This window comes from Chiloscyllium punctatum, chromosome 39 (assembly GCF_047496795.1).
Source record: "Chiloscyllium punctatum isolate Juve2018m chromosome 39, sChiPun1.3, whole genome shotgun sequence".
NCBI classification, from domain to species: Eukaryota; Metazoa; Chordata; class Chondrichthyes; order Orectolobiformes; family Hemiscylliidae; genus Chiloscyllium; species Chiloscyllium punctatum.
Window position 1 is genome coordinate 34707981 of NC_092777.1, and position 23911 is coordinate 34731891.

The following is a 23911-nucleotide window of genomic DNA, read 5'->3' on the forward strand; positions in this document are numbered from 1 at the left end:
AGAATTCAACACTTGAAAGCTATCAAGTCCTCTTTGTTTCACTGCACCCACCAGATTGTCTGCTGTAACCCATTCTGTCCTCTATATGAACTTGCTTGTTATGATTTTTTATTGATTATGTAGGCAAATCTATATCACTGTGGTTATATTACTGTGGTTACAGCAAAACATTTGCTTTGGTATGAAAACATTTTGCTGTTGACAACAAAGTGGTTCAAGCAATGCAATTCAAACCACAAGCCACTGACTTGTTTTGATTTCAATCAGCTTTCCATATTCCTTTCCGTCTGTGTGCTGCATGTGAAACAAAGGGTTAACTATTAATGAGATAGGTAACCACAGAACACTTCAATATGGACAGCAAGTTACTTACCCGTTTTGCAACATTCACACTTTTATCACTTTTGAGTAGAATGTTGCCTTACCACTAACATCCAGTCACAGGGATACTTCTTTCCCATTTATTTTCCAGACTTTCCAATTCGTTCACAGTGCTGGAGATTTCAATAAGCCTTGAGGTGATTAAAAGAAACCATTTGCTTGATGATATTCTAAGGATAACTGAAGAGGCTTCTCCTGAAGTTAAATAAATGATGGCGAAGACAGAAGATTGGAAAACAAAAGTGGTTTTTGAATGACAGGAGCTCAGAAACATTAAGGAGTGCATCTGCAGCATTAGAGCATTGATTCTAAATGTCTAAGTATAAAAAAAGCTGGAAAAATCATCAATTGTACTGTGGTGAATGAATTCTAAAAGTGAAATGATAGACTTACAGGTAGTAATGCCATATATATTTAATATAATGAGTACTTCAGTATTTAATAATGAATAAACAGAATGACAAAACTGTACATTTTATTAACTTTGTCATGACCAGTATAGATATGAATAACATTTGAAAATAAATATTGGGTGAAATCTTATGAGGGTCTGAGAGACGTGGAGTATGGCAAGATGTGTGGCAGGTTTGGAAGAGAACTTCAGTGAGGCATATCACTCCATTATCATCTCACTCAATCTTTGACACTTCTGACAAGTGACATGGTGAGATTACTGCTGCACAGCGACAAGTTGTCAATTAGTGGTGATTAATGCTCACCGTATCTCCCGTACACCTCCATGTCGACCACGGCCAAACCACGACACAGCAGGGCACGATCCATGAACGCCAACTGCATAGCAGTGAGGTCTACAAGTCCAGACTTGACGAGCAAGGGCATACTGACAATCAGCAGTGTATGGTGCCATCGCCTACAGTTGCCAGACAGGGATATACATCCAGTTGATAGTGTGGATCAGGTTGCCTACTCCCTTGCTCTCTCAATGTGCCTTCACCAGGTGCATACCGTCATGCCCGCAGCATGCAAGCCTTGCTTTGGTAATTGACGCTGTCACACAACCAGGCACGTGACAGTGTTTGGTTAAGGATGGGAACATCTTGACATATACCAGTGTGCCACATCAGTCTAAAGCCTGTAATATGGCAACAGTGTTCATGCCAAACAGAATGCATCACCAGCAAGCAGTGGGACATGTCTGAAAATCCTAGGAGAGTAGTCCAGAGTGAAGTCCACTAAGGGTACCAATCCTTGGGTGGGAGGAGGGGGTGGGGGTAGGCACCACGATTAGTCAAGGGTAGTCTCCCATATCAGTTCCAGGCTTCAGTCATGGTCATGACCTTTTAGAGATTTATAAAATCATGAGGGGCATGGATTGGATAAATAGGCAAAGTCTTTTTCCTGGGGTCGGGGAGTCCAGAACTAGAGGGCATAGGTTTAGGGTGAGAGGGAAAAGATATAAAAGAGACCTAAGGGGCAACATTTTCACGCAGAGGGTGGTACGTGTATGGAATGAGCTGCCAGAGGAAGTGGTGGAGGCTGGTACAATTGCAACATTTAAAAGGCATTTGGATGGGTATATAAATGAGAAGGATTTGGAGGGGTATGGGTTAGGTGCTGGCAGATGGGACTAGATTGGGTTGGGATATCTTGTCGACATGGATGGTTGGACTGAAGGATCTGTTTCTGTGCTGTACATCTCTATGACTCTATGTGCACAGGTTGCCATGGTTTTGGATGGGGGTTTCATGCCTCAATGCTTTAGGGAGTGGATCATGGTCCCTAATGGGATCAGTTGGGCTGGTGGTGATCTGCATCAGTCTAAGCTATGCATGTTCACTGGTCAGTGCTCTGGATAGGTCTGGGCTGATTAATAAGTCCGGTTGCTCCAGGGATTGTGTCACTCCTATTCACAGAAATTAAGGGGCAAGGAGGGTGGGGTTTTGGGGAGATAGGCAGGCAGGTGTGGACATGTGTATACAGCATGGGTGATAACCTGGAGTGTGAAGCCTGTAATGTTAATGAAATTGGCACCAAGGAAGGAGAGAGTGATACTGGCGATTTCTGTGGCACATTCTTGTTGAGGCTAAAAGCTAATGAGTGACAAGCCTTTGCTGTTGGAGGTCCATGGTGCTAACTTCCCTTTCTCAGCAATCTCTCCGCAGTTCCTAACAACAGTTCAGCATCAGTGTGCAGACAGTGGCTCAATGGTTAGCACTCCTATCTCACAGCACCAGGGAACTGGGTTCAATTGCAGCCTTTAGGCTGTGTGGAATTTGAATCTTTGTATCTGAGTGGGTTTCTGTTGGGTATTCCAGTTTCCTCCCACAATCTAATGATGTGCAGATTAGATGAATTGATCACGCTACATTGTCCCTTGTGTGCTGGGATGTGCAAGCTAGGTCTTAGTGGGATGCTTTTCAGAGATTCGGTGTGGACTCAATGGGCTGAATGGCCCCATTCCACACTGTAGGGATTCTATGACCTAGGCTTGTCTCCAAACTAGTCTTGGAGGACATCCCATGACACTCTCCAAAGTATTCAATTTTGCCTGAGTTAAAGAATACAGTTTAAAACATAGCCATCTTATTAAGTCTTACATTCCTAAAAACTTCAGTGAAGTTCTGCTTTGGGTATTATCTAAGTACTTGGCAAAGGGACAGTGATATCTTAATATTTATGTTTACACAAAAGTCATTTTTTTTAATATGAAGGAAGGATAAGTGCATGGACAACATGAAAGAGAGTGAAGTTGCAGAAGGTAACTATAGAAATCGACATCCAGAAAACGAAGTGTCAGTATTTTGGCCATTTGATCAGAGCTAAAAAGCTACAGAGATCATTTCTAGAAGGCAATGGGTGTATGAGAAGGTCAGGGGGCAGACAAGTGTGATATATCAATGACAGGAGAGTGCCTAGCCAGAATAACTGCAAGCAGCAGTAAGGAAGTTAAACAATATGAATGAATTCGATTTGTCTTTTGAATCTCAAGTTGTATAGTTCACAAACAAATTTGAAAATGAATAAAAGATATACACTACATTATTTTCTTCGTGACTGTTGGCATTTTATTGAATATCAGAAATCACAAGGTTCTGGTTTTCTGTTCCTTAATATTTGACAAGTTTAATGCTTTAGATTCTGACTTGCTCATGCCCAAAATGTTAATAAGAGGTCTAAGTTTCAAAGAATGCATTTTGAGGGCAGATTTAACAGCTAGTTGTTCTCCAGAAATTCCAATGTGTCTAGATTGTCAAATTAAATGAGTGAAAACGGAAACGCGAGTAAAATTAATGTGACAATTGTCACTCTGAGAACATGTAACTCTGTTAATGTAATGAATGAGTTAATGTCATAAAAAGGGATGGAGTACAAACATTTTATATTGTTGTAGCTATAATCACAGTATCTGACCACATTATAGACGCGAGCTTATAGGGGTCTGCCCAACATGGTGAAAAATATAGCAGAATCACACAGTGACCACTTTTAATGCATAATGGCTATGCTCAGGAACAGGAAGGACAGATAATAATTGGGTGGGGGGAGGGGGGAGATGAATAGAAATTGGCTGTTAGGGTAGTGCACTGTGAAAGGGAACATGGAGGCTCTATAGTAGGAGGGAGGTATCTAACAATCAGATGGAGTTAGTGTTGACAGTTTTCTTTTATTCATTCATGGGATGTGTACATCACTGGTTAGGCCAGCAATTCTTGCCCAGAGGGCAGTTAAGCATTAACCACATTGCAGTGGGGCAGGAGCCAAATGTAGGCCAGAGTAGGTAAGGACAGCGGTTTCTTTTCCTAAACAGCATTATTGCACAAGATGGCCCTTCCTCCGACAATCAATAATAGTTGAATGGTCATTAGACTCTTAATTCTGACTTTTATTGAATTTACATTTCATCATCTGCCATGGCAGTATTTAAACCCAGGTCTGCAGAACTTTATCTGGGTCCATGGATTGACATTCTCACAATAAAACCACTCGGGAATCACTGTGAGTTGCATTCCCTGAATCTCTTATTGTTCTCTACATGAGAAATGCAATTAGAAGACTGCTGGGAGAACAGCCAGCGTGGGCCCAGTCACTGTCAATTTGCTGGGTGACAGTGCAGGGCCTATGTCTGCTGGACAAGAGGACATCAAATACACGACGCGTGCATTTGCAATCTGGAGCTATGTTTAATTTGCAGTCATTTTATTGTCCATTTGCAGTGCATGCACCATGACATGCTTAGGGTTCAAATGCTGGTTAAAGCTCATTTGCAGCATACAATTGATGCTTGAAAATTGAACATTGGCATCTCAATGATACATTAATGACAATGTAGACCAAAAGTAGCAACTGTGCCAATTGCGTTCGTCTTCCTTAGTATGTGTCGCTTTCTCATTTCAGAAGGAAAACAGTCCCAAATAAGGCAGAAAAAGTCAAGGTGCATGGTGAGCTGCCCAACATTTGGCTCCTCAGACCCTGACCCTGCCTATCTTGAGAGGCTGACTCACCATTTCCAAGCCTCTGGAAGGTATCAGGAGCTGCCCTTTGACCAGCCTAATGCCTGTGGACAACTACAACGAGCTTCATTGCTCTGTGTCTCCACTAAACAACAACATAATATTATCCTGGTATCTCTGACTGAGAGGGCAAAGTGCAAAATGGAAAAACAAGACAAGGATGCCACAAGCATCCAACTTAGTCTCTGAGTGAGTGAGCACTTTGACTGCAAGCAAAGAGCCTGAGATGTAGCTTGGTTCACTTCATGAGCTGGGGGCTTGTCCCTGAACACACAATGCTGCAGTATTACAATGGCAGTTACTGCTACAACTTAAAGTGCAGCATTGAAGTGCAGAAATGGTTTGATGATGTTCCATGAGGATTCGTAGAGACTGGCCCATGTCAGATACAGGTATGTATGGGTGTGGTTGCATGTGGACAGTGCTCTTGGAGCATGCCTTGAGATGTTGGTGCTTGGCATCCAATGTAGAGTTGCTTTGGAGCAAGTCATGAGCTGGAGTCGCCAATTACTCACTCTAGTTTCCATGTCAGGGTTTTTTCACATTGACCTTGTTGGGAATGTTTGATCAGATAGAAAGCTAAATATTAAGGATGGGTCATTAACAAGGCATTTAACAAGCATTAACCCCTCTTAATTGGCAACCAATGGCTGCACAGGGAGAAACTCACCTTACCGCTCGTCAAAAGTGTAAAAGATGGTACTTGAAGCTCCCATTGGCGAGATGGACATCATGGGTTTCTCAGGCGAAAGTGAGGACTGCAGATGCTGGAGACTAGAGTTGAGAGTGTGGTACTGGAAAAGCCCAGCAGGTCTGGCAGCATCCAAGGAGCACGAGAATTGACATTTCGGGCAAAGCCCTTCATCAGGAATGATAACTGGTTTTCTCACCTGTTTCTGCCACACATCTCATCACAACCCATCCCTATATGATTCTGCCCATTGGGATATTGGATCATTCAAATATTTATGGAAAGGAGCTCTTAAATATATTGTCATCTCTTAAATGCATAAGTCTAAACAGAAACAGAGAATTATGAAATACTGTCTGGCAATATCTTGACAAAAAGAGAATATTTCACATCTGTTACCTTTCACCAAAACAAATCAGTAAGACAACTACAATACAGCATTATCACGTTTTAATTCACACTTGGCATATTTTCTCCCACATTAAATCACGTGTTTTGTTTCACTTCCAACTATTAATCATTACCAGTAAATCACCCACATTTTCCAACTGAATAATTCACATCCAAAGCCTGTTAAGGGCAATGCAAACCATCAAAGGTGAAGTAGAGATAGCAAGAGGGGGAGGATGACTAAATTAAGTTGGGAGGGGAGATAAATCAGTTCATCCCCTGCCATGCCCACTTCTCTCTAAAGGCATCAATAGTAGTGTTGGACACTATGTGCTCCCTCTCTCAGGGCACCCAGGCATAAACATAACTCTAGAAGGGGGCAGACAGTCAGCAGCTATGACCCACTCCAGTGCCTGCTGTGTTTATTAACAACATACCCAGGAGCTGACTACAAGGTGGTTCTCTGACTTTCCCAAAACCCTCCTCCCTGGATGGCCAAAGATCAGGAGCTTGGAGCTGAAATCTAATTCACACTTGGAGAAGTAATGGTCAGTAAGGGATCGGAAGTTTCAGTTTGTTAAAGACAAACATGGCTGATTAACTTGCTTCAGATGTTTTCTGACATATCAGAGAGAGTAGGTGAAACTGCAGTGAATGCTGCAGATTTGAACTTTCAGAAAAGCTGCTGGAGTTTCACATCATAAACATGTTTATAAATGGAAGGGATCAGAGACAGAGAGGATGCTAGACAGCAGAATATCTGACTGGGGAAGAATATTGTGATTAAATATATGGTGGCCAAGCAAGCTTGCTCACAGCTTCTGAGAGAAGGATGCCCATCTGAAGGAAGGATGGAAGACCCACCATTAGCCAATCCACCCTGCTCAGAATGAGTAATCATTGTGGTTGTGGAGCAGGTTTGCAAGTAGCAATACCCCTGACTAACCTACCCATGGGGATTGGGGTGGATGGCAGGAGTGAGGAGACTGCCCCCACGTCCCATAGGTTTACTTAACAACACCGATGGAAACCATCAGCCCACGCTGGCTGTCCATAATGTCTCATCTCTCCATTCAAACCCAAGGTATTTCTTGTTGATTTTGATGACATCCGAAAATAATAATTGATCATGCATTATTAATTTCTACATTCCTGGGTTTACCGTCACAGACATATCACATCTGAAGAAGCATTTAGCAAAAGTGATGCAGAAAAATTGCACTGCAATTCAAATCTGTATTGGATGAATTAATTAAGTTTTAGAATCATTTTACTCATAAGTTCCTGAGTAGCCTTTGCTCAGACATGATTGCCTGCGTGTCCCCAGTGAGTGTGTAAGATGTTTCGTGGTTCTGTAATTTTATGATGTGCTTGGTTCAATTAGTAGCATAGTACTGAGTGGGACAAATGCCAACTTGTTCACTTGGTGATGTTGCTTGGTGAACATAATGGGTGTGAGATTGGTTCAGTTGGTGGTATAATGGTCTGTGTTACAAGCACAAGGATGGATTTGTGTTATAGCTGCATGTCAGTTTGGTTCAGCTAGTGGTGTGGTAGTGAATAGTCTGAATGGAAGCTCAGTTCACTTGATGGCATGCTAGCCTCTCAGATTGAAATCTGCAGGTTTGAGTTTCACACCAAAATGTCAGTGCATTGGTAAGGATAGGAATCAATGCAACACTGAGAAAGAGCTGCATTTTACAAAGCAGCTTCAAATGCAATGTCAAAACATGATTCTGTCTGATTGTTCAAGTGAATACCAAAATGGCTGCACCTCTGTGAAAAATTAAATGAATGAATTGAAAATCTATCTTCATTCAGAACCAGACTGAGTCCAACTTAGAAAACATGTTACAGTGACAACAGTGGCTCTAAAGAAACACAGAAAATTTATTGGAAGAAAGTATTTCTCAATCAAGGAATCAGATTAATTTTGTGAACAAGGCAATGATTTATCTCCCTGACGCATGGGTCTGATTTTTCAATACTGAGGCCTGGGAAGGAGATTTCCTAACTTAGCAGACCCACCATGGTTGAAAGGGTCCCATTGGACCCAGTTTTCACTCAAGGAAGATAAGGATAGGATATAGTTGGGCCCACTAATTCCAGAAGCTGATCCTAGGTGGCCACAGTAGTGTATGAGTGCTGGTGTTTTATAAGCTGTTAGGTTGTCAGTCCACACCCTTGACCGCACCAGGCTGTTCCCACACCCCGTCATACACCTTATACCACTTTAATGCCAGCCCAGGATCCCACTCACTCCAGTTCTTCCATATAACTCCTTCTCTGCTGAAAGGTCAGACTTAGTGTAATTTCACTGAAGCTTTTCCTTGATACAACCATCTTTCCTATTTGGATGTTTACAGAACATAGCACATACAATTCAGGTGCAGGAGTAAGCTGTTCAGTAGGTCATGAGTTTGTTCTGCTATTCAATAAAATCATGGTTGAAATTATTGTAACCACAAATCTATAGTTTACCTGGTACCTTTTCACCACCTTGCTGAATGAAAGTCTACCTACCTCTGCCTTAAAGATATTCAAAGTCTCTACTTCTACAGCCTTTTCAGGTTTCAGACACATGACCGTCTAAGAGAAAACAAAATTGTCGGATCTTTGTTTTAAATTGCTGACCCCAGTTCTATATCCTCCCATAAAAGGAAACATCCACTCTGTCGAGACTCTGTTTCAATCCAGTCACCCTTCACTCTTCTAAACTCCAGTGGATACACTCCTAGTCATTCCAATATTCCCTCATAAGGAAGCCTGCCCATTCCAGGTTTTAATCTTGTTAACCTTTTCTGAACTGCCTCAAATGCACTTACCTTCTTCCTTAGTAAATTCACTATTACTGTGCAGAGTTTTGCGCATGTGGTCTCACCATTGCTCTGTACAACAGATGCATAACCTTCCTTATTTTGTATTCAGTTCCCCTCAGGATAAATGACAATATTCTATAAGCTTTCCTAATTACTTACTGTACCTGTATACTAAATGTTTTTTAAATTCATGCATGAGGATACCCAATGGACCCAGAACATCAACCTTGAACAAATAAATGGCCTTTGAAACTCTAGAACAGTTTTATTGACTTTTGTTAATTTCAGTCCCCTCAATTATAAAACCAGAGATCCACTTGATTAGATTCCCTACAGTGTGGAAACAGGCCCATTGGCCCCACCGAAGAGTAACTCACCCAGACCCATTTCCCTCTGACTAATGCACTTAACACTCTGGGCAACTTAGCATGGCCAATTCACCTGACCTGCACATCTTTGGACTGTGAGAGGAAACCAGAGTACCCGGAGGAAACTTGCACAGACACAGGGAGAATGTGTAAACTCCACAAAGACAGTCACAGGAGGCTGGAATCAAACCTAGGTTTCTGGTGCTGTGAGGCAGCAGTGCTAACCACTAAACCACTGTGCTACTTCTGAGTTTGATATATCATAAATTCATCCTTACAGTTCAACTTGTTCCTTTGTTTTTAATGAAAAGTACATTTGGGTACTATTTCACTTGCACCTACACTGAAATCATTTCTAACACTGGAAAGCACAACATCTTAGGTCAAGTTTATTAAATGTGGTTGGCATTCCCCTGTTCAGCCAGTTGTCAGTGAAAAGTTTAATTTTAAAGAGTAGACATAGCCTTGTCCCTGATGTCATGATTTGGAGGTGCCCGTGTCGTGTGATTTTTAACTTTGTACACCCTGGTCCAAAAATTTGTACTTACAGGATTACATTTTATTTTGCTCAAAAACTGCATGAGTCCAAGTAAGATTCTGTAAGTCCCTTTTTTAGATTAGAATCAATCTGAACATCGGGGCACAGACAGCCTCACACAGGGCACCTCACCCCTTCAACAAATTACCTGGGCCAATATCTCACCTATTGTTAAAGTTCACTTGAGAATGTAACTTTAAGAAAGTTCTGGGATTTACATATGACAGAACTAAAACTAACATGCCTATTCTAAAAGATGAGAGACTTAACAAACAATCCAGGTCTTTTTCGATATATAATTTCATTTACATCACACTGTAAACTTTTGCAATGAATTCTGTGTCCTATGATCTTATACTCCTGATGAAGGAGCAGCGCTCCGAAAGCTAGTGCCTCCCAATAAACCTGTTGGACTGTAACCTAGTGTTGTGATTTTTAATTTTGTCCCTGATGTGTACTTGAATAAGGAATGAGTAACAGTAATGTCATTTCAATTATATTTTCTGATATTTTAAGTGAATAAGTCTGTAACCAAGTGGGAACAATAAAGTCACAGCCCTATTCATAGTACTGATATTTTCTCAGACTTAATTTGTCAAAGAACTGAATAAGGTTCTACTGTAAACTCTGTGCAATACAGCTCCCCATAGTGGCTAAAACATAAGGATGGTGATCTGCAGGCCTCTCATATGTGACAGTATTTCACTTTTTGGATGTTTTGTCAGCTAATGACAGAGCTCAGAATACAAAAGACACCCCTGCCAACTCCACCCATGCATACAAAACTGATGACTAATTGCAGACCAAATCCCTTCATCATGGACATAAATCACAAAGTACACTCAGAAGGCAATTTCATTGAGGATGACAAGAGTTTCTTTGAAAAACCTCAAAGCTAAATGTTTTGCATACTGGTGCTTTGAAAGTCTGAGATTTTCTCAATCAATAGCTTGATTTTAATTAATGTAGTTATACAGCATAGAACTCATGAAACATAAAGAAATTTAACATGGGGTGACTCAGAGGTTAGCACTTTTGCCTCACAGTGCCAGGGACCCGGGTTCAATTCTAACCTCAGGTGACTGTGTGTTTGGCGTTTGCATATTCTCCCTGTGTCTGCATGGGTTTCCTCTGGTGCTCAAGTATCCTCCAAGGTCAGGAAGAAAGATGTGTAGATTAGGTGGATTGGCCATGCTAAATTGCCCCATAGTGTCCAGGAATGTGCAGGTCAGGTGGATTAGTCATGGGAAATGCAGAGTGTGGGGAGGGGGTAATGTCTGTGTAGGATGCTCTTTGGAGAGTTGGTGTGGACTTGATGGGCTGAATAGCCTGCTTCCACACTATAAGGATTCTATGCACAGTACTGTTTGCTGAAGGTTAACCTCTGAGTACTATATGGCATTAATGGAACATAAAACAGTACAGCACAAGAACAGGTCCTTCAACCCTGCCTGTGTTGACCAGGATGCCATTCTAAATTAATCCCATTTGCCTGTACTTGGTCCATATCTCTTCATGTGCTTGTCTAAGTGCCTCTTGAACATTGCTATTGCCTCTGCTTCCGCCACCTCCCCTGGCAGTGTGTTCCCGATACTTACCACCCTCTATGTTAAAAAAAACTTTCCTTGCACATCTCCTTTAAACTTTTCCTCTCTCACCTTAAAACAATGGCTCCTAGTATTTGACATTTCCACACTAGGGGAAAAAAACTCTACCTTATCTATGCCTTTGTTAATTATATATACTGCTATAAGTCACCCCTCAGCCTCTGATGCTCTTATGAAAACAATGCAAGTTTGTCCAGCCTCTCCTTGTAGCTAATAGACTCCAATCCAGGCAACATCTTAATAAACCACTTTTTTCCTTGTATTAAAATAAATATACTTCAGAATGACAGTCCCGGCATCATCATTAACGTGACCATGTCTGCTCTTCATGTTAGACTTTCTTGACTCGATATTGACCTTAGAGTCAAGATCATACAGCATGGAAACAGATCCTTCAGTCCAATCAGCCCATGCTGACCATAATCTCAAACTAAACTTGTCCCACCTGTCTGCACTTGGCTCATATCCCTCCAAACATTTGCTATGAATGTATCCAAATGTCTTGTAAACATTGTAACTGTATCCACATCCACCACTTCTTCTGGAAGTTCATTCCACACATGAACCACCACCCTCTGTGTAAAAATGTTACCCCTCATGTCTTGTTAAAATCTTTCTTCTCTCACCTTAAAAATATGCCTGCAATCTTAAAATCCCCCACCTGAAGGAAAAGACACCTGCCATTCACCTTAGCTATACCCCTCATGATTTTATAAACCTCTATAAGGACACCCCCCAACCCCCTATGCCACAGTTAAAAAAAAGTCCCAGCCTATCTAACCTCTCCTTATAACCCCAACCTTCTCCTCAATCACTCGACATGTTGACATACTGCTCTGATTCTCATGCTCCTGCCACACCAGTTTAAACCTTCCCAAATGACATTAGCAAACCTCCCTGCTAGGATCTGATGTTCCTCCAATTTGGGTGCAACCTCTCATTCTTGGACAGGTCCAACCCACCCTGAAGACATCTCAATAATCCAGATATCTGAAGCCCTCCCTTCTACACCAGCTCTTTAGCCATGCCTTCAACCGTATAATCTTTCTATTTCTGGCCTCACTAGCGTATGACACAGAGAGCAATCCCAAGATTACAACCCCAGAGGTCTTGATTTTCAGCTTCTCACCTCAGTCCCTAAATTGCCTTTGCAGAACCTTATCTAGCTTTCCGACCACGTAGCTAGTACCAATGTAGGTCATGACCTCTGGCTGCTCAGCCTCTCTTTTCAGAATATCTTGTGCCTGCTCAGGGACGCTCTTGACTCTGGCACCAGGAAGGCGACATACTGTAAAATATATGCAACAAAAAAATCATTCATTCATTCATTCATTGTCATCACATTTGCTGGAGGTTCTATAAAAGCTCTTTCACACGGAATCTTTTCATGCCTGTTAGACTAAGAAGATGGTCATTCTAGCACTTATTGCCATGGATTCAAATCCCAGAGATTAAAGGGTAATATTCTAACTCTGTGCATCATGTCATCTCAGTTACACATTTAGACTTATATTTTCAACTCTATTTTAGATTGTCATCTGGCTATAATATCAACATGGGACTGGTTAGATATGGTCGACTTGCCACTGTCCCTTATATTTCATATCCATTCACCGACATGATGAAACAGCTTTGATCATTTCAAATTCTTAAGTGAAATCTGACTTTATCCCCAAAAGAAATTTTTCATGTGAAGCGTTAAAGCTGATAATCCTGAAAAATATTATCTGACAAACAGTTTTCCATTTCATTACTACTCCTGTCAATCAACAGAAACTGAACAAGGGCCAACCACTGATCTTGTTTGCTTCCAAATATCACTCTTCAATCTCCAGAGAACTGAATGTGCAGCATTTGTGGTACATCACAGGTTACTATTTGAAAAGAAAGTCCAAGACAAAAGTACTCAAAAGGAACTAAAAAAATTAAAATAAGATACAACAAAAAAATTACTGTGTTGAAATAATTATGAAATAAATCCAGAGTTAAAACTGCAAATTTTACCATGCATTCCTGCAGATTAATTTAGAAGATACTCTAACTCAAATTATAAGAAAAAAGATTGATACTCACCTCCACACAGAATCATTTTAACTCTAACTCTTTGCTTGAAATTTGGTTTCTTTCAGCAGAGTGATTCCTGGTGATGAACAACTGGTAGCTGTGACTTTTAAAATTCTTTCATGGATTATGGGCGTCGCTGGTAAAGCTGCCATTTTTCCCTTGAGACGCAACTTTTAAAAGTGAAATTAAAAGTCAACCTCATTATTCATACAAGACAGAAAGGGTAAGGACAGCATACAACTTTCGCTTAAGGACATAAGACAGTCACTAAAATATTCAATAGAAAATTTAAGGGAAAGCTCTTTAATCAGATAAGCGAAAGGATTTGACTGTTGATGTAGCTGCATTTCATCATCAATGTGTTAATGCAAGTGGTGGGTGACCCATTGTATGGAGTCAGTTTTACTGTTCTATGTTGCGTTATTCAGTTTCAATGATTCAGTTATACATCTTTCAGATTCCTCTTCCGCAGAAGTCATACCAATATTGAAAAGCTAACTCTGTTTCTCTCTTCACAGATGCAGCCAGACCTGCTGAGTTTCTTCAGTATTCTATGTATTTGTTTCATGTTTACAGCATCAACAGTATTTTGATTTTATTCTTCAGAGTTCTGACTGGTAGGCTGTTTGCATTTGCTCTGTATCCACTTTGGTCTTCAGCATGTGTTTACCAATATTCTTCAATCATATAGTGCTAACAGTGGCAAAGATTCCAAACAGTTGGACTTAGTACATACAATGTGTTACATTTGCATTGTGGAAGTCTAACCCTAAGCCTAAACTGAACCCATTCACCTCCTGGCCAAAGTTCCTTTCTGAATCTTCACCATTGTCCATCTCACTGCGAAACTCGAATATGTGCTTGTGTTGTGTAAGTTCTCTGACACACTTTCATTTGTTGCTGCTGGCTGTATACTGCACATGTTTTTTGTTTGATTCTTTTCTATTGGACTTGTTGATTGCAATCTTGGAATCTGATTGTTTTCATCGACAATCCTATGTCCTTTTTCATTGCATGACATGCACATTGTTTGGAAAGCAGGACAGCTCAACATTGGGTGAAACAACCCAGATTTGCCAAACAATAGAGACTTGCTTTTTATGTCTTGGCTATTGCGCCATTGCTGATAGCTATTCCTGATGATGACAGATGCTGTTGTCCTGTAACAATGTCCTCATTTTTTTTGCCATCTTTGAGCAGCGTTTCATGGTTATGACTTTTCTTTCTCTTCAAGACGAAACCTTTGATGGACTTTGAAACAATACTGAGATCCATTATCAATTCAGATAGCTCAACCTCGGAGAACTCACAGGCACCTATAGATAAACTGATCAATTGATCTTTATGGCTGTTTCCTGTAAAACATCAGGTCTGGTTAGTGAAATCTTTAGGGTGATCTTTATTTTCACCTTTTCCTCATCCAGTTCTGCAATGGCTAAATCTAAAAAGCATAGCATGTCCTTTACTGAAAAAGTCCTAAAATCAGATAGGACGTTAATGGCCTTCTATGTCGTGCTTGAGAATTTGATCGTCATAATCCTGTTACACCCTGTTGTTTGCAAGTATTATTGATCATTAGGGGATTTGTAGCAGCAAAGCAGTAAGGCTGTTCCAAATGGGGATTCAGCAATGTCACTGCTGTGCTTCTTTTGCCTTTTGTTTTATTTTCTTCAGTGTGCTATTAGCAGTTCGAGCTCAAGTATTTTTCTGTTTTGTTCACTTGTTTTTTTTTGCATGGGACTAGTACTTAAGGTTATCATGATGACTCTGTAACTTCGCCAGCTCAATTCAGATCACCAATCTGCTAACCTCACAAACCTAGTACTCCCCCATTTCGGCAGCACTGTTCGGATACATGATTTGTTTCTCTGGGGTGGCTGTGTAAATGTTACCGTTGCACTGTTTAAAACATTGCCTTATGCCGTTCTTGTGTCTTTCAAGTTTGCATTGCTGTCTTTTTTTTAGGAGAAGTCACTACTGATCACCATGTCAAATTCTTGCATTCTGATCCTTCACACTGAATTTGCACACTTGCACTTGGGAGGTAAGATGTTAAAATGCAATTTACTTGAAAATTTCAAAGACGTTTACATATCAAACTGATAACTTGGAATTGCAGAGCAACATATTGACACAACCTTAGTCAAGTGCTACTGTTTAGACTCTACATGACTTTTGACATATGGTGGCATCCTGGTCCTTGGCTTACTCTTAGTCTTAGCCCTGAAAGTAATAATGCAGTACCAATGAGGCATAATTCATAAGCATGCACTGGTGAGGGAATCTGCTCAGTACCTGCTCAAGACCTCAATAACAACAAAATACCCTTGAGAAATTTGTGGAAACTGTTAAGCTTACTTTTAAAGTTTGTTAACACAATGTAAACTAACACTGGTGAGAACCCAATCATATATTTCCTTCTCAGTAGCGGGGGTGGATTGGGGGTAGAGGATGGGATTTCAATTCATAACTTGAGTAGATGTGGCCAAGCTCATTAGGTGAACATAATAGAATCTTACCAAGCACAATGAGTAATCGTAGGGTCACAGGGTCACAGAAATGTACAGCATAGAAACAGTCCCTTTGGTCAAACTCGTTCATGCCGACCAGATATCCTAAACTAATCTAGCCCCATCTGCCAGCACTTGGTCCATGTCCCTTTAAACCCTTCCTATTCATATATCCATCCAGGTGCCTTTTAAATGTTGTAATTGTACCAGCTTCCACCACTTCCTTGGGAAGTTCATTCCATACACACACCACCATCTGCATGAAAAGGTTGTTCCTTTGGTCCCTTTTATATCTTTCCCCTCTCACCCTAAACCGGTGCCGTCTAGTTCTGGATACCCCATCCAGGGAAAATACTTTGTCTGTTCATCCTATCCATGCCCCTCATGATTTTATAAACCTCTGTTAGGTCACCCCTCAACCTCCGATGCTCCAGGGAAAACTTCCCCAGCCTATTCAGCCTCTCCCTATAGCTCAAATCGTCCAACCCTGGCAACAGCTTTATAAATCTTTTCTGAACCCTTTCATCTTTCACAACGTCCTTCTGATAAGAAAAAGACCAGAACTGCACGCAATATTCCAAAAGTGGCCTAACCAATGTCCTGTACGACTGCAACATGACCTCCAACTCCTGTACTCAATATTCTGACCAATAAAGGAAAGCATACCAAATGTTGTCTTCACTATCCCATCTATCTCTAACTCTACTTTCAAGGGACTATGAACCTGCACTCCAAGGTCTCTTTGTCCAGCAACACACCCTTACCATTAAGTGTATAAGTCCTGCTCTCATTTGCTTTTCCAAAATGCTCACCTCACATTTATCTAAATTAAACTCCATCTGCCACTCCTTAGCCAATTAGCCCATCTGATCAAGATCCTGTTGTAATCTGAGATAACCTTCTTCACTGTCCAGTACACCTCCAATTTTGGTGTCATTTGCAAAATTACAAACCATACCTCCTATGTTCACATCCAAATTATTTATGTAAATGACAAAAAGTAATGGACTCAGCACTGATCCTTGTGGCACTCCACTGGTCACATGCCTTCAGTCTGAAAAGCAATTCTTCATACCACTCTCTGTCTTCTGCCTTCAAGCTAGTTCTATTTCCAAATCCAAGTTGTCCCTTTATTCCATGAGATCTAACCTTGCTAACTAGTCTCCCACGCGGAACCTTGTTGAACACCATATTGAAGTCCATATAGATCATGTCCACCGCTGTGCCCTCATCAATACTCTTTGCTTGCATTCTGAATCAGGTCCTGACAGAACAATACCAAAAGTAGCCCATTGCTGTATTTTTTTCAAACAACAAGTACAGTTGCTGTCTAACCTGCTGAATAAAAATGAAACTATATTTGAAGCCTAACATCAAATTTAAGGAAAAATATTTTTAACCAAAAAGGATCTTAAATTCATCTCTCAATTGGTTCTCATGTTACACTTTGACTTGGTAGCAGAGTGAAAGATGAGGCAGATTTACACATGGCTAAAGAATTAATAGTGGACAGAGAGTTTCAGATTTTTGGTTTAATGTAAAATAATCTGGAACAACAAAATACTAAACCAAAGAATCACTCTTTATCTGAATCAAAATGGCACAACTTTTCTGAAGCGAATAAATAGAATTGTGAGAAGCAGGGATTAAAACTAATATGACAGAGTGGAGAATGCCTGGGCATGGAACTAGATCAAGGAAAGCTGGCTTAATAAAGCTGCCAGAATACTAACTGAAACCATTGCTGTGAAACCATTTCCAGGGCTAAAAGGTGAGTAGTGGGAGTTGAAAATGCTGTTATGATATGAAATATACAACAGTTAAACGAGAAAATTCAATCTGCTCATTCCAGGAATCAGTGCAGTTCAGTGATTTATGCACCTCTTATTTTTTGTTGTGTTAGTGCCACCCACAGAAGTTCATGACATTTCACAATATTAAGTCAAAATGTTATTTCTTATATGGTACTTTTAATGTAATCTATGGCAAACTTTATATTGAATGAATTTAACAGCAAAAATACAATTATCAAAGGTTTCAGTTGAATATTATTATTTTCCAAATATAACATTCGTGCAATGTTATGCATTGTGAATGAAAAAAAAAAAAATCTCCTTTAATAACAAAACAAGATCACAGCCGTTACACTAATATATTTATGGTCTTCCCACAATGCTAAAAATGCCTGCATTGCACAAAGTATGATCTGTCAGATGAGCTGACAGAAGTTTGAAGAGGCTTTGTCTTTGATTACACCTTGAACTCTGGTTTGTGTTTAGTATGCATGAAGTAGAAATTTTAAAATGTGTTATTTGGAACAAATGTATTTTTCATTTTACATGCCCAAAAGTAGAGAAAAAAGAAATGATCTTCATGCAGAGCTAAAGCTGAATCCTGAAAATCTGATGTGCATAGATTCTGATTGGGGACCATTGGGTATTATACTGGCTCAGAATTCAAATTTTTAAAGAATTGCTTTCAAGCTGTTATCTTTTGCAGTTAATGTGAACTGACCAAGAACTGATCAATCAATTCACTTTATTAGGAAGATCAGGAAAAAATGTTTTATTGGAGGCAATTTTAACTCTAAATCTTTAAACTGGTGAATGGAACTGTGGGACTAGGTTGAAGTGGCAGGATAAACTCAAAGCCCAATTTTACTTTTGTGACTGTAATAATAGATGGCATTTATTTCAGTTTTGTTTATTTTGTTTTACAATTGAATAGTTTCCACTTGTTTTTAATAGAAAATATATTTTGTTTAATTTCTGATAACAACTTTACTCAGAGAGTAGAAGGGGCGTGAAACGGCCTGCCTGCAACAGTAGTAGACTCGCTGATATTAAGGGCATTTAAATGGGTATTGGATATACTTATGGATAATATTGGAATGGTATGGGTTAGATGGGCATCAGATTAATTTCACAAGTCGGTGCAACATCCAGGTCCGAAGGGTCTGTAACGTTCTATGTTTAGATTAGATTACTTACAGTGTGGAAACAGGCCCTTCGGCCCAACAAGTCCACACCGCCCCGCCGAAGCGCAACCCACCCATACCCCTCCATCTACCCCTTACCTAACACTACAGGCAATTTAGCATGGCCAATTCACCTGACCTGCACATCTTTGGACTGTGGGAGGAAACCGGAGCACCCGGAGGAAACCCACGCAGACTTGGGGAGAATGTGCAAACTCCACACAGTCAGTCGCCTGAGGCGGGAATTGAACCCGGGTCTCTGGCGCTGTGAGGCAGCAGTGCTAACCACTGTGCCACCGTGCCGTGAAGTTATAGTACATGTTCTATGTACTATAACTTCATCTCACCTTACAGTTAGAAATTCAATTTATCCAAATGCAATAATCTCTTTACCTTTAGAAAATTAATGCATTGCAACATGAAACCTATAGGAAGTGTTTTTTTTTCAGTGAGTTCTGTCAGAAGTTTGGAGCAACTAATCAATGCAAGTGTTTCAATTTCCATATGGTGTGTTTTAACTTCTGGTTCTTTTTCACCACCTCCATAAATAAGTGATGAAATTCCCAGAAATTTGCAGTGTTATTATTACCCCACCTACTAATCTTGCTGTTTCAACATTGACAATGAGCTGTTAGTTTTACTAAGATACCTTGGCAAATGGAGTAATCAGTTTAATAACATGCAAACTACAAGCAGGAGCAGGCCATTCGACATTCCAAGCCTGCTTTTTCATTTGCTAAGATCATGGCTAATCTAATTGTGGTTGTAACACACTTTCCTGCCGATACCTGATACCCTTTTACTCCTTTGTCAATCAAGAATCCCTCTAATCCTGTTTTAAAAATATTCAAAGACAGAGCCTCCACCACTCACTGGGAGAAGAGCCTCTCAGCTTCAGAGAATAAATAATTCTTCTCCTCCACATCTTAAATGAAAGCGCCCTATTTTGTATTTGTGTCCTTTAGTTCAAGTCAGGGGCTTTAAATTAGATTAGATTAGATTAGAATAGATAAGATTAGATTCTTTACAGTGTGGAAACAGGCCCTTCACCCCAACAAGTCCATGTCAATCCTCTGAAGAGTAACCCATCCAAACCCATTCCCCTACCCCTGAATGATGCACCTAACACTATGGGCAATTTAGCATGGCCAAGTCACCTGACCTGCACACCTTTGGATTGCTTCTTGATGTTTACACTGCAGTGTAAGTTTTGTCTAAAGAATGTTGTTTAAAGTATTGGGCATGAAAACATTGATGTTGAAGTTGTACTAAGCTCCACCCAATCTGATGGTGTTGCACAGTTTGGATGAAAAAAATACAGTCTGGCACAAGATGCCAATCAAGACAGGTGTGTCATTTTAGACTTCTGAAAGGCTTTGCAATTGTACCCAACCAGTCAAAGTCACTTGCATGTATTGACGGCATGCAACAAACTAAACATTGTTGTGTAAGACCTTTTCATCAAGAAAATTCAATAGTGGAGTATCTTCTACCATATGTAATCAGATAGGCCCTTAGACTCAGCAGAAAGAAAGATTGGTAACACCACTCAAAAGCAAACCACAAGAAACCAGTAGTTGCTAAATGACAGAGGGAGAATCTGTAACAGCGGCTCAGAATACTGTGTGTGAAGTTAGAAATCCCCATGGGTAAAGCCAAGAAATGTTGAAATAATGGGACGAAAGACCAGGCAGGGAATGATAGCAGCAAAAAGGAGTACTTACCTTCCAAAACGTATGTCACTATATTTACCAGCATGCTCCATAAAGCATGGCAACCAATGTGTTATGATGTTAAAAATCAAAGAACTGCAGACATTAGCAATCAGAAACAAGATCAGAAATTGCTGGAAAAACTCAGCAGGTCAGGCAGTATCTGTAGAGAGAAAGCAGATTTAACATTTTGTGTGCAGTCACCCATCTTCAGAACTCGATTTTTTCTCCACAGACGCTGTCTTATCTGCTGAGTTGTTCCAGCCATTTCTGATTTTGAATGTGTGATGATTTGATGACCGACAATCTGCAACTATCATGCTATGTTATTTATGTTAGTTCCCATAAAGCAAATATGACATGGGATGTGTAGTAATGAAAAATTTAGTAAACGTTTGTTGCAAGACTTGATATCTACATATAGATTATAGCCAATGTGTGGCCTCAAGTTAAGCAACTCAGATGTATTGCAACATGTCATGCTGCATGGGGACAGAGCTCCATAAGGTAGAGACTGAGAGTTTAAACTGTTAGCTGTTGCCACAGTTAGGAAATTGGCATTTAAAGGTGTGTTGCAAATTGCTGCAAGATATAAAAGAATATTTCTCTTTTTCTGAAAATTCAACAATTATGTCGACATAAAAAAACACAATCACAAGATTAATAATTCAAAATGCAATATACTCTTTTGGATTATGGACAACTTGTCCTGATCTGGTAATTGTATACACGCCTGGGGAGAGGCACATGTTTTTTGAGGTAGCTCCTGGCTGAAAATGTGGCTGGGTTGCTGCCCATTGCTGTCACTCAACACCATCACACAATTGTCACCATCCACATTTTCTTCCTCACTCTCCAGCTGATAGTTTGTACATTGATCTGAGCTGGCTTCTGTTTCTTTGCAATCTAGCACCACAATTGAGAATTTGTGCGTATGACCTGGGCTAATACATATCCATTAATGCATGGTTTTACCTTCCTCATGCTGTGTTAAGGCCTGGCCAGGAGCCTTTGACTGAGGTATCTGGGAGTGAACAGACTCAGAAATCTGAAATCACAGGATGGTGAATGGACAATTTTTGCTACGAATATTCTAGACTACCATTGTACAGAATCCGTGTCACTGATCCTGTTAATGTAAGCATCAGTGGCATTTAAAGCCAAGATATTGAAAACATTTCTCCATAGGAATTTTGCCATTTTCCCTCTGGCCATTGTATTGTGAATCAATATTATAACCTTAATGTGGACACATAATTAAGTGGGCAAGTGTTGATGAGCCTGGGTTTTTTTTTCTGTAATCCTTGGACCTGAGCTGCTTGGGTAAACTGTGCCAGCTATGCTGAGTCTTTGGGAGGAGCTTATTGGTCAATGTAAGCAGTAACTGCAGGTGTGGGGTCAGTCAGAGTGAACCTGGGGGTATAAATCCCTGAGGAGTGAGTCAGAGCGAATGTGGACTAAATCTAGGAATGGAGATCCAGAAGTGACATTATGATTCAAAACTTGACACAGGCTTGTCTGCTCAGGAACCAGCTTTGCAGATTGATTGAGTAGTGTTTGGAGAGATAAAATAGTTGTTTAATGTAGTTGTAGTCGGCCTGGAATAGAATGCGGGAGAGACACCTGGGTTTGGTGACTAGTGCGTAAGGTTGTGTAATCAGTTTCTGAATTATTGTCAATAGTTGATAAGGTTTAAAATGGCAGGAAGACTCAGCTCTATGGAATGCTTCTCCTGCAATATGTGAGCAATCTGGGATACTTCCAGTCTCCATGGTGTCTGTGTATGCAGGAAGTGTGCTCAGCTGCAACTTCTCATTTGCCACATGGAGCGCCTGGAGCTGTAGATGGAGTCCCTATGCAGCATCCATGAGGTTGAGAATGTGGTGGACAGCTGGTCACACCACCAGGAAGGACTACACACTGAGAAGAGGTTGGCGACACCAGGAAGACGAGTGCGCATGGGTACGTACAGCAGGAGTCCCCTGTGACCATTCCTCCCTCAAACAAGTAAACTATTTTAGATCCTCTTTGGGGGAACGGCCTCTCAAGGGAAATCACTGGGAACAGGCAGATCAGTGGCACCATGACTGACACTGTTGTACAGCAAGGAGGGGCCAAGTGTTGTCTACCAGTAGTGATCAAGGATTCTATAGCCAGGAGCATAGATAGGCATTTCTGTAGCCACAAGCACGACACCAAGATGGGGTGTTGCCTCCCTGGTGTCAGGATCAAGGATGTCGCTGAGCAGGCACAGAATATATTGAAGGGGGAGGGTGAGCAGCCAGAGATCATGGTCCATATTGGAACCAATGAGATAGGCAAAAAGTGAGGTGAGGCCTTCCAAAGAGAGTTGAGCAAGTGAGGTAAGAAGCTCAAAAACAGGGCCCCTCTGGTAGTAATCTTGGGATAACCTTGTGTTCCATGAGCCAGTGAGGCTAGGAATAGGATGATAGTGCAATTCAATATGTGCCTAAAGAATTGGTTTAGGAGAGAGGGCTTCAGGTATGTGAGTCATTGGGTTGTCTTCAGGGTCAGATGGGACTTGTGCAAGAAGGACAGGTTACATTTAAACTGGAGGGGCACCAATATCCATGCAGGAAATTTTGCTGGTGCCATTCGGTAGAGCTTAAACCAGTGTGGTAGGTGTGGAACCACTAGGTCAGCAAGTACAATGATCAAGGAGGAGTCTGAGACTAAGGCCAGTAAGACTAAGTGGAAAAACAGACAGGGAGAGCTTACTGAACACGGTAGGACTGACGGTCTGAAGTGTATTTATTTTAATGTGATGAGTATATCAGATAAGCCAGATGATTTTAGAACTTGGACTAATAGTTACATTTATGATGCTGTAGTGATTACAGGGACTTTGTTGAGAGAGGGACATGACTGGTAGCTAACATTCCAGGTTGTTGTGGTGGGTGAATTTAACTTCCTCAATATTAACTGGGCCTTACGTTGTGCCAGGGCCTTGGATTGTAGTGAAATTATTATGTCAATTCAGGAGGGTTTCTTGAAGCAATGTGTAAATAGTCCAGATAGGGCAGGGGTCATATTAGATTGGTATTGGGGAATGAGCCTAGCCAGGTGATCAAAGTATAAGCGGGGGAGCATTTAGGGAACAATTGATGATAATTCTGTAAGTTCTAAACTATTATGGACAAGGATAACAGTAGTTCTTGGGTGAACGCATCAATTTGGGGAAGCCTAACGATCAGAATATTTGGCAGGAATGTAGATTGGGGATGGTTGTTTGAGGGTAAATCCACATCACGTGGGAATCTTTTAAAGGCCAGTTAACTACAGTTTAGGACCAGCATCTTCTTGTGAAAATTAAAAATAATGATGGGTAGATTTGTGAACCTCAGAAGACAAGAGAAATTGA